The sequence below is a fragment of the Scyliorhinus torazame genome, chromosome 12, assembly GCF_047496885.1.
Source record: "Scyliorhinus torazame isolate Kashiwa2021f chromosome 12, sScyTor2.1, whole genome shotgun sequence".
Lineage (NCBI taxonomy): Eukaryota > Metazoa > Chordata > Chondrichthyes > Carcharhiniformes > Scyliorhinidae > Scyliorhinus > Scyliorhinus torazame.
This window is the reverse complement of record NC_092718.1, coordinates 8,850,810-8,863,732: the sequence shown is the minus strand read 5'-3', so window position 1 is coordinate 8,863,732 and position 12,923 is coordinate 8,850,810.

Sequence of the window (12,923 nt, the reverse complement as noted above, 5' to 3'; positions counted from 1 at the left end):
ACTCCGGGGATGTTTGGAGACAGCACTCTGTGAAAGTTTGGGGACAGCACTCCGGGAATGTTTGGAGACAGCACTGCGGAAATGTTTGGAGACAGCACTCCAGGATTGACTGGAGACAGCACTCCGGGAAAGTCTGGATACAGCACTCCAGGAATGACTGGAGACAGCACTACGGGAATGTTTGAAGGCAGCACTATGGGAATGTTTTATGGACAGCACTCCGGGAAGGACTGGAGACAGCACTCCGGGAATGTTTGGAGACAGCACTCCGTAAGTGTTTGCAGACAGCACTCCGGGAATGTTTAGCGACAGCACTCCGGGAATTTATGGAGACAGCACTCCAGGAATGTTTTGAGACAGCACTCCGGAAATCTTTGGAGACAGCACTCTGGGAATGTTTGGAGACAGCTCTCAGGGAATGTTTGGAGAAAGCACACTGGGAATGACTGGAGACAGCACTCCGGGAATGTTTGGAGACGGCACTCCGGGAATATTTGGGGAATGCACTCCGTGAATCTTTGGAGACAGCACTCTCGGATTGACTGGAGAAAGCACTCCGGGATTGTTTGCAGACAGCACCTGTGATTGACTGGAGAAAGCAACCCCGGGATAGTCTGGAGACAGCACTCCGGGAATGACTGGAGACAGCACTCTGGGAATATTTGGAGACAGCACTCCGGGAATGACTGGGTACTGCACTCCGGGAATGATTGGAGACAGCAGTCCGGGGATGACAGCACTCCTTAAATGACTGGAGCCAGCACTCCGGGAATGTTTGGAGCCAGCACTAAGGAATATTTGGAGACAGCACGCCGGGAATGTTTGGAGACAGCACTCTGGGAATGTTTGGAGTCAGCACTCCCGGAATGTGTGGAGACAGCCCTCCGGGAATGGCAGCACTGCGGGAATGACTGGAGACAGCATTCCGGGAATGGTTGGAGACAGCACTCTGGGATTCACTGGAGAAAGCTCTCTGGGATTATTTGAAGACATCACTCCGGGAATGACTGGAGACTGCACTCTGTGAATGCTTGGAGACAGCACTCTGGGATTGACTGGAGAAAGCACCCCGGGATTGTTTGGACACAGCACTCCGGGAATGACTGGAGACAGAACTCCGGGAATGTTTGGAGACAGCACTGTGGGAATGACTGGAGACAGCACTCCGGGAATGACTGGAGACAGCACTCCAGGAATATTTGGAGACAGCATTCCGGGTATGACAACACTCCGGGATTGACTGGAGACAGCACTCCGGGAATGTTTGGAGATAGCACTCCGGGAATGACTGGAGGCCGCACTCAGGGAATGTTTGGAGACAGCACTCTGGGGATGATAGCACGCATTAAATGACTGCAGCCAGCACTCCGGGAATGTTTGGAGCCAGCATTAAGGAATGTTTGGAGCCAGCATTAAGGAATGTTTGGAGACAGCACTCCGGGAATGTTTGAAGACAGCACTCCGGGAATATTTGCAGACAGCACTCCGGGAATGTTCGGAGACAGCACTCCGGGAATGACTGGAGACAGCACTCTGGGAATGTTTGGAGTCAGCACTACGGGAATGTTTGTAGACAGCACTCCGGGAATGCCTGGTGACAGCACTCCGGCAATGACTGGAGACAGCATTCTGGGAATGTTTGGAGACAGCACTCCGGGAACGTGTGGACACAGCACTCCGGGAATATTTGGACACAGCACTGCAGGAATGTTTGGACACAACACTCCGGGAATGTTTGGAGACAGCACTCCGGGAATGTTTGGAGACAACACTCCGGTAATGTTTGGAGACCGCACTCGGGGAATGACTGGAGACAGCACTCCGGGAATGTTTGGAGACAGCACTGTGGGAACGACTGGAGACAGCGCTCCGAGAATGTAGGAGACAGCTCTCTGGGAATGACTGGAGACAGCACTCCGCAAATGACTGGAGACAGCACTCTTGGAATGTTTGGAGAAAGCTCTCTGGGGATATTTGGAGAATGCACTCCGGGAATGTTGGGAGCCAACACTCTGGGAAAGATTGGAGGCAGCACTACGGGAATGACTGGAGACTGCACTCCAGGAATATTTGGAGACAGCACTCCGGGTATGACAGCACTCCGAGAATGACTGGAGATAGCACTCCGGGAATGTTTGGAGACAGCACTCCGGGAATGACTGGAGACAGCACTCCGGGAATGTTTGGAGACAACACTCTGGGAATGTTTGGAGTCAGCACTCCCGGAATGTGTGGAGACAGCCCTCCGGGAATGACAGCACTCCGTGAATGGTTGGAGACAGCACTCTGGGATTCACTGGAGAAAGCACTCTGGGATTGTTTGAAGACATCACTCCGGGAATGACTGGAGACAGCACTCTGGGAGTGACTGGAGAAAGCACTCCGGGATTGTATGGAGACAGCACTCCGGGAATGACTGGAGACAGAACTCCGGGAATGTTTGGAGTCAGCACTGTGGGAATGACTGGACACAGCACTCCGCAAATGTCTGGAGAAAGCACTCTGGGATTGTTTGGAGACAGCTCTCCGGGAATATTTGGAGACTGCACTCCTGGAATGGTGGGAGCCAACACTCTGGGAAAGATTGGAGGCAGCAGTATGGGAATGACTGGAGACTGCACTCCAGGAATATTTGGAGACAGCACTCCGGGTATGACAGCACTCCAGGAATGTTTGGAGATAGCGCTCCGGGAATGACTGGAGGCAGCACTCCGGGAATGTTTGGAGACAGCACTCCGTGGATGACAGCATGCCTTCAATGACTGGCGCCAGCACTCTGGGAATGTTTGGAGCCAGCACTAAGGAATGTTTGGAGACAGCACTCCGGGAATGTTTGGAGACAGCACTCCGGGAATGTTCGGAGACAGCACTCCGGGAATGACTGGAGACAGCACTCCGTGAATGTTTGGAGACAGCACTCAGGGAAATACTGGAGACAGCTCTCCGGGAATGACTGGAGACAGCACTCCGGGAATGACTGCAGACAACATTCCGGGAATGTTTGGAGACAGCACTCCGGGAATGTATGGAGACAGCACTCCGGGAATGTTTGGAGACAACACTGCGGGAATGTTTGGAAACAGCACTCCGGGTATGACTGGAGACAGCACTCCGGGAATGTTTGGAGACAGCTCTCTGGGAATGTTTGGAGAAAGCGCTCTGGGAATGAGCGGAGACAGCACTCCCGAAATGTTTGGAGTCAGCTCTCCGGGAATGTTTGGAGACAGCACTCCGTGGATGACAGCACGCCTTCAATGACTGGCGCCAGCACTCTGGGAATGTTTGGAGCCAGCACTAAGGAATGTTTGGAGACAGCACTCCGGGAATGTTTGGAGACAGCACTCCGGGAATGTTCGGAGACAGCACTCCGGGAATGACTGGAGACAGCACTCCGTGAATGTTTGGAGACAGCACTCAGGGAAATACTGGAGACAGCTCTCCGGGAATGACTGGAGACAGCACTCCGGGAATGACTGCAGACAACATTCCGGGAATGTTTGGAGATAGCACTCCGGGAATGTATGGAGACAGCACTCCGGGAATGTTTGGAGACAACACTGCGGGAATGTTTGGAAACAGCACTCCGGGTATGACTGGAGACAGCACTCCGGGAATGTTTGGAGACAGCGCTCTGGGAATGTTTGGAGAAAGCGCTCTGGGAATAAGCGGAGACAGCACTCCCGAAATGTTTGGAGTCAGCTCTCCGGGAATGTTTGGAGACAGCACTCCGGGAATGTTTGGTGACCACACTCCGGGAATATTTGCAGACAGCACTCACGGAATGTTTGGAGACAGCACTCTGTGAAAGTTTGGGGGCAGCACTCTGGAAATGTTTGGAGACAGCACTCCGTAAATGTTTGCAGACATTGCTCCAGGAATATTTAGAGACAGCACTCCGGGAATGTTTGGAGCAGCGCTCCGGGAATGTTTGGAGACAGCACTCCGGAAATCTTTGGAGACTGCACTCCGGGACTGTTTGGAGACAGCTCTCCGGGAATGTTTGGAGAAAGCACTCCGGGAATGACTGGAGACAGCACTCCGGGAATGTTTGGAGACAGCACTCCGGGAATGACTGGAGACAGCATTCCGGGTATGTTTGGAGACAGCACTCCGGGAATGTTTGGAAACAGCACTGTGGGAATGACTGGACACAGCACTCCGCAAATGTCTGGAGAAAGCACTCTGGGATTGTTTGGAGACAGCTCTCCGGGAATATTTGGAGACTGCACTCCTGGAATGGTGGGAGCCAACACTCTGGGAAAGATTGGAGGCAGCAGTATGGGAATGACTGGAGACTGCACTCCAGGAATATTTGGAGACAGCACTCCGGGTATGACAGCACTCCAGGAATGTTTGGAGATAGCGCTCCGGGAATGACTGGAGGCAGCACTCCGGGAATGTTTGGAGACAGCACTCCGTGGATGACAGCATGCCTTCAATGACTGGCGCCAGCACTCTGGGAATGTTTGGAGCCAGCACTAAGGAATGTTTGGAGACAGCACTCCGGGAATGTTTGGAGACAGCACTCCGGGAATGTTCGGAGACAGCACTCCGGGAATGACTGGAGACAGCACTCCGTGAATGTTTGGAGACAGCACTCAGGGAAATACTGGAGACAGCTCTCCGGGAATGACTGGAGACAGCACTCCGGGAATGACTGCAGACAACATTCCGGGAATGTTTGGAGACAGCACTCCGGGAATGTATGGAGACAGCACTCCGGGAATGTTTGGAGACAACACTGCGGGAATGTTTGGAAACAGCACTCCGGGTATGACTGGAGACAGCACTCCGGGAATGTTTGGAGACAGCTCTCTGGGAATGTTTGGAGAAAGCGCTCTGGGAATGAGCGGAGACAGCACTCCCGAAATGTTTGGAGTCAGCTCTCCGGGAATGTTTGGAGACAGCACTCCGTGGATGACAGCACGCCTTCAATGACTGGCGCCAGCACTCTGGGAATGTTTGGAGCCAGCACTAAGGAATGTTTGGAGACAGCACTCCGGGAATGTTTGGAGACAGCACTCCGGGAATGTTCGGAGACAGCACTCCGGGAATGACTGGAGACAGCACTCCGTGAATGTTTGGAGACAGCACTCAGGGAAATACTGGAGACAGCTCTCCGGGAATGACTGGAGACAGCACTCCGGGAATGACTGCAGACAACATTCCGGGAATGTTTGGAGACAGCACTCCGGGAATGTATGGAGACAGCACTCCGGGAATGTTTGGAGACAACACTGCGGGAATGTTTGGAAACAGCACTCCGGGTATGACTGGAGACAGCACTCCGGGAATGTTTGGAGACAGCGCTCTGGGAATGTTTGGAGAAAGCGCTCTGGGAATGAGCGGAGACAGCACTCCCGAAATGTTTGGAGTCAGCTCTCCGGGAATGTTTGGAGACAGCACTCCGGGAATGTTTGGTGACCACACTCCGGGAATATTTGCAGACAGCACTCACGGAATGTTTGGAGACAGCACTCTGTGAAAGTTTGGGGGCAGCACTCTGGAAATGTTTGGAGACAGCACTCCGTAAATGTTTGCAGACATTGCTCCAGGAATATTTAGAGACAGCACTCCGGGAATGTTTGGAGCAGCGCTCCGGGAATGTTTGGAGACAGCACTCCGGAAATCTTTGGAGACTGCACTCCGGGACTGTTTGGAGACAGCTCTCCGGGAATGTTTGGAGAAAGCACTCCGGGAATGACTGGAGACAGCACTCCGGGAATGTTTGGAGACAGCACTCCGGGAATGACTGGAGACAGCATTCCGGGTATGTTTGGAGACAGCACTCCGGGAATGTTTGGAAACAGCACTCCGGGAATATTTGGAGACAGCACTGCAGGAATGTTTGGAGACAACACTCCGGGAATGTATGGAGACAGCACTCCAGGAATGTTTGGAGACAACACTCCGGGAATATTTGGAGACAGCACTGCAGGAATGTTTGGAGACAACACTCCGGGAATGTATGGAGACAGCACTCCAGGAATGTTTGGAGACAACACTCCGGGAATGTTTGGAGACATCACTCCGGGAATGTTTGGAGACAGCACTCCGGGAATGTTTGGAGACAGCACTCGGGGAATGACTGGAGACAGCACTCCGGGAATGTTTGGAGACAGCACTCTGGGAATGTTTGGAGACAGCATTCCGTGAATGTTTGGAGAAAGCACTCAGGGAAAGACTGGAGACAGCACTCCGGGAATGACTGGAGACTGCACTCTGGGAATGTTTGGCGACAGCACTATGGGAATGTTTGAAGAAAGCACTCCGGGAATGCCTGGTGACAGCACTCTGGGAATGTTTGGAGACAGCACTCTGGGAATGTTTGGTGACAACACTCGGGGAATGTTTGGTGACAACACTGCGGGAATGTTTGGAAACAGCACTCCGGGAATGACTGGAGACAGCACTCCGGGAATGTTTGGTGACCACACTCCGGGAATATTTGCAGTCAGCACTCCCGGAATGTTTGGAGACAGCACACTGTGAAAGTTTGGGGACAGCACTCTGGAAATGTTTGGAGACAGCACTCCGGGAATGTTTGGATACAGCACTCCGGGAATGACTGGAGACAGCTCTCCAGGAATGTTTGGAGGCAGCACTACGGGAATGTTTTATGGACAGCACTCCGTGAAGGACTGGAGACAGCACTCCGGGAATGTTTGGAGACAGCACTCCGTAAATGTTTGCAGACATCGCTCCAGGAATGTTTAGAGACAGCACTCCGGGATGTTTGGAACACCGCACCGGGAATGTTTGGAGACAGCACTCCGGAAATCTTTGGAGGCAGCACTCCGTGACTGTTTGGAGACAGCTCTCCGGGAATGTTTGGAGAAAGCACTCCGGGAATGACTGGAGACAGCACTCCGGGAATGTTTGGAGACAGCACTCCGGGAATGACTGGAGACAACTCTCCGGGAATGTTTGGAGACAACACTCCGGGAATGTTTGGAGACAGCACTCGGGGAATGACTGGAGACAGCACTGCAGGAATGTTTGGAGATAACACTCCGGGAATGTATGGAGACAGCACTCCAGGAATGTTTGGAGACAACACTCCGGGAATGTATGGAGACAGCACTCCAGGAATGTTTGGAGACAACACTCCGGGAATGTTTGGAGACAACACTCCGGGAATGTTTGGAGACAGCACTCGGGGAATGACTGGAGACAGCACTCCGGGAATGTTTGGAGATAGCACTCCGGGAATGTTTGGAGGCAGCACTCTGGGAATCACCGGAGACAGCACTCCCGGAATGTTTCAGGACAGCACTCCGAGAATAATTGGAGACAGCACTCCGGGAATGTTTGGAGACAGCACTCCGGGAATGTTTGGAGACAGCACTCTGGGAATGTTTGGAGACAGCACTCCGTGAATGTTTGGAGAAAGCACTCAGGGAAAGACTGGAGACAGCACTCCGGGAATGACTGGAGACTGCACTCTGGGAATGTTAGGTGACAGCACTATGGGAATGTTTGAAGAGAGCTCTCCGGGAATGCCTGGTGACAGCACTCTGGGAATGTTTGGAGACAGCACTCCTGGAATGTTTGGAGACAGCACTCCGGGGATGACAGCACGCCTTAAATGACTGGAGCCAGCACTCTGGGAATGTTTGGAGCCAGCATTAAGGAATGTTTGGAGACAGCACTCCGGGAATATTTGGAGACAGCACTGCAGGAATGTTTGGAGACAACACTCCGGGAATGTATGGAGACAGCACTCCGGGAATGTTTGGAGACAACAATCCGGGAATATTTGGAGACAGCACTCGGGGAATGACTGGAGACAGCACTCCGGGAATGTTTGGAGACAGCACTCCGGGAATGTTTGGAGACAGCACTCCGGGAATAATTGGAGACAGCACTCCTGGAATGTTTCGGGACAGCACTCCGGGAATGTTTGGAGACAGCACTCCGTGAATGTTTGGAGAAAGCACTCAGGGAAAGACTGGAGACAGCACTCCGGGAATAACTGGAGACTGCACTCTGGGAATGTTTGGCGACAGCACTCCGGGAATGTTTGGTGACAACACTCGGGGAATGTTTGGTGACAACACTGCGGGAATGTTTGGAAACAGCACTCCGGGAATGACTGGAGACAACACTGCGGGAATGTTTGGAAACAGCACTCCGGGTATGACTGGAGACAGCACTCCGGGAATGTTTGGAGACAGCTCTCTGGGAATGTTTGGAGAAAGCGCTCTGGGAATGAGCGGAGACAGCACTCCCGAAATGTTTGGAGTCAGCTCTCCGGGAATGTTTGGAGACAGCACTCCGGGAATGTTTGGTGACCACACTCCGGGAATATTTGCAGACAGCACTCACGGAATGTTTGGAGACAGCACTCTGTGAAAGTTTGGGGGCAGCACTCTGGAAATGTTTGGAGACAGCACTCCGGGAATGTTTGGAGACAGCACTCCAGGATTGACTGGAGACATCACTCCAGGAAAGTTTGGATACAGCACTCCGGGAATGACTGGAGACAGCTCTCCAGGAATGTTTGGAGGCAGCACTACGGGAATGTTTTATGGACAGCACTCCGGGAAGGACTGGAGACAGCACTCCGGAATGTTTGGAGACAGCACTCCGTAAATGTTTGCAGACATTGCTCCAGGAATATTTAGAGACAGCACTCCGGGAATGTTTGGAGCAGCGCTCCGGGAATGTTTGGAGACAGCACTCCGGAAATCTTTGGAGACTGCACTCCGGGACTGTTTGGAGACAGCTCTCCGGGAATGTTTGGAGAAAGCACTCCGGGAATGACTGGAGACAGCACTCCGGGAATGTTTGGAGACAGCACTCCGGGAATGACTGGAGACAGCATTCCGGGTATGTTTGGAGACAGCACTCCGGGAATGTTTGGAAACAGCACTCCGGGAATATTTGGAGACAGCACTGCAGGAATGTTTGGAGACAATACTCCGGGAATGTATGGAGACAGCACTCCAGGAATGTTTGGAGACAACACTCCGGGAATATTTGGAGACAGCACTGCAGGAATGTTTGGAGACAACACTCCGGGAATGTATGGAGACAGCACTCCAGGAATGTTTGGAGACAACACTCCGGGAATGTTTGGAGACATCACTCCGGGAATGTTTGGAGACAGCACTCCGGGAATGTTTGGAGACAGCACTCGGGGAATGACTGGAGACAGCACTCCGGGAATGTTTGGAGACAGCACTCTGGGAATGTTTGGAGACAGCATTCCGTGAATGTTTGGAGAAAGCACTCAGGGAAAGACTGGAGACAGCACTCCGGGAATGACTGGAGACTGCACTCTGGGAATGTTTGGCGACAGCACTATGGGAATGTTTGAAGAAAGCACTCCGGGAATGCCTGGTGACAGCACTCTGGGAATGTTTGGAGACAGCACTCTGGGAATGTTTGGTGACAACACTCGGGGAATGTTTGGTGACAACACTGCGGGAATGTTTGGAAACAGCACTCCGGGAATGACTGGAGACAGCACTCCGGGAATGTTTGGTGACCACACTCCGGGAATATTTGCAGTCAGCACTCCCGGAATGTTTGGAGACAGCACACTGTGAAAGTTTGGGGACAGCACTCTGGAAATGTTTGGAGACAGCACTCCGGGAATGTTTGGATACAGCACTCCGGGAATGACTGGAGACAGCTCTCCAGGAATGTTTGGAGGCAGCACTACGGGAATGTTTTATGGACAGCACTCCGTGAAGGACTGGAGACAGCACTCCGGGAATGTTTGGAGACAGCACTCCGTAAATGTTTGCAGACATCGCTCCAGGAATGTTTAGAGACAGCACTCCGGGATGTTTGGAACACCGCACCGGGAATGTTTGGAGACAGCACTCCGGAAATCTTTGGAGGCAGCACTCCGTGACTGTTTGGAGACAGCTCTCCGGGAATGTTTGGAGAAAGCACTCCGGGAATGACTGGAGACAGCACTCCGGGAATGTTTGGAGACAGCACTCCGGGAATGACTGGAGACAACACTCCGGGAATGTTTGGAGACAACACTCCGGGTATGTTTGGAGACAGCACTCCGGGAATGTTTGGAAACAGCACTCCGGGAATATTTGGAGACAGCACTGCAGGAATGTTTGGAGACAACACTCCGGGAATGTATGGAGACAGCACTCCAGGAATGTTTGGAGACAACACTCCGGGAATATTTGGAGACAGCACTGCAGGAATGTTTGGAGACAACACTCCGGGAATGTATGGAGACAGCACTCCAGGAATGTTTGGAGACAACACTCCGGGAATGTTTGGAGACAGCACTCCGGGAATGTTTGGAGACAGCACTCCGGGAATGACTGGAGACAGCACTCCGGGAATGTTTGGTGACAGCACTCTGGGAATGTTTGGAGACAGCATTCCGTGAATGTTTGGAGAAAGCACTCAGGGAAAGACTGGAGACAGCACTCTGGGAATGACTGGAGACTGCACTCTGGGAATGTTTGGCGACAGCACTATGGGAATGTTTGAAGAAAGCACTCCGGGAATGCCTGGTGACAGCACTCTGGGAATGTTTGGAGACAGCACTCTGGGAATGTTTGGTGACAACACTCGGGGAATGTTTGGTGACAACACTGCGGGAATGTTTGGAAACAGCACTCCGGGAATGACTGGAGACAGCACTCCGGGAATGTTTGGTGACCACACTCCGGGAATATTTGCAGTCAGCACTCCCGGAATGTTTGGAGACAGCACACTGTGAAAGTTTGGGGACAGCACTCTGGAAATGTTTGGAGACAGCACTCCGGGAATGTTTGGATACAGCACTCCGGGAATGACTGGAGACAGCTCTCCAGGAATGTTTGGAGGCAGCACTACGGGAATGTTTTATGGACAGCACTCCGTGAAGGACTGGAGACAGCACTCCGGGAATGTTTGGAGACAGCACTCCGTAAATGTTTGCAGACATCGCTCCAGGAATGTTTAGAGACAGCACTCCGGGATGTTTGGAACACCGCACCGGGAATGTTTGGAGACAGCACTCCGGAAATCTTTGCAGGCAGCACTCCGTGACTGTTTGGAGACAGCTCTCCGGGAATGTTTGGAGAAAGCACTCCGGGAATGACTGGAGACAGCACTCCGGGAATGTTTGGAGACAGCACTCCGGGAATGACTGGAGACAACACTCCGGGAATGTTTGGAGACAACACTCCGGGAATGTTTGGAGACAGCACTCGGGGAATGACTGGAGACAGCACTGCAGGAATGTTTGGAGATAACACTCCGGGAATGTATGGAGACAGCACTCCAGGAATGTTTGGAGACAACACTCCGGGAATGTATGGAGACAGCACTCCAGGAATGTTTGGAGACAACACTACGGGAATGTTTGGAGACAACACTCCGGGAATGTTTGGAGACAGCACTCGGGGAATGACTGGAGACAGCACTACAGGAATGTTTGGAGATAGCACTCCGGGAATGTTTGGAGGCAGCACTCTGGGAATCACCGGAGACAGCACTCCCGGAATGTTTCAGGACAGCACTCCGAGAATAATTGGAGACAGCACTCCGGGAATGTTTGGAGACAGCACTCCGGGAATGTTTGGAGACAGCACTCTGGGAATGTTTGGAGACAGCACTCCGTGAATGTTTGGAGAAAGCACTCAGGGAAAGACTGGAGACAGCACTCCGGGAATGACTGGAGACTGCACTCTGGGAATGTTAGGTGACAGCACTATGGGAATGTTTGAAGACAGCTCTCCGGGAATGCCTGGTGACAGCACTCTGGGAATGTTTGGAGACAGCACTCCTGGAATGTTTGGAGACAGCACTCCGGGGATGACAGCACGCCTTAAATGACTGGAGCCAGCACTCTGGGAATGTTTGGAGCCAGCATTAAGGAATGTTTGGAGACAGCACTCCGGGAATATTTGGAGACAGCACTGCAGGAATGTTTGGAGACAACACTCCGGGAATGTATGGAGACAGCACTCCGGGAATGTTTGGAGACAGCACTCCGGGAATGTTTGGAGACAGCACTCTGGGAATCACCGGAGACAGCACTCCTGGAATGTTTCGGACAGCACTCCGGGAATGTTTGGAGAAAGCACTCAGGGAAAGACTGGAGACAGCACTCCGGGAATAACTGGAGACTGCACTCTGGGAATGTTTGGCGACAGCACTCCGGGAATGTTTGGTGACAACACTCGGGGAATGTTTGGTGACAACACTGCGGGAATGTTTGGAAACAGCACTCCGGGAATGACTGGAGACAGCACTCCGGGAATGTTTGGAGACAGCACTCTGGGAATGTTTGGCGAAAGCACTCTGGGAATGACCGGAGACAGCACTCCAGGTCTGTTTGGAGTCAGCTCTCCGGGAATGTTTGGAGACAGCACTCCGGGAATGTTTGGTGACCGGACTCCGGGAATATTTGCAGACTGCACTCCAGGAATGTTTGAAGACAGCACTCAGTGAAAGTTTGGGGACAGCACTCCGGGAATGTTTGGAGACAGCACTCCGGGAAAGTTTGGATACAGCACTCCGGGAATGTCTGGAGACAGCACTCAGGAATGTTTGGAGGCAGCACTACGGGAATGTTTTATGGACAGCACTCCGGGAAGGTCTGGAGACAGCACTCTGGGAATGTTTGGAGACAGCTCTCCGGCAATATTTGGAGACTGCACTCCGGGAATGTTGGGAGCTAACACTCCGGGAAATATTGGAGGCAGCACTACGGAATGACTGGAGACTGCACTCCAGGAATATTTGGAGACAGCACTCCGGGTATGACAGCACTCCGGGAATGATGGAGACAGCACTCCGGGAATGTTTGGAGATAGCTCTCCGGGAATGACTGGAGACAGCACTCCTGGAATGTTTGGAGTCAGCAGTCCTGGGATGACAGCACGCCTTACATGACTGGAGCCAGCACTCTGGGAATGTTTGGAGCCAGCATTAAGGAATGTTTGGAGACA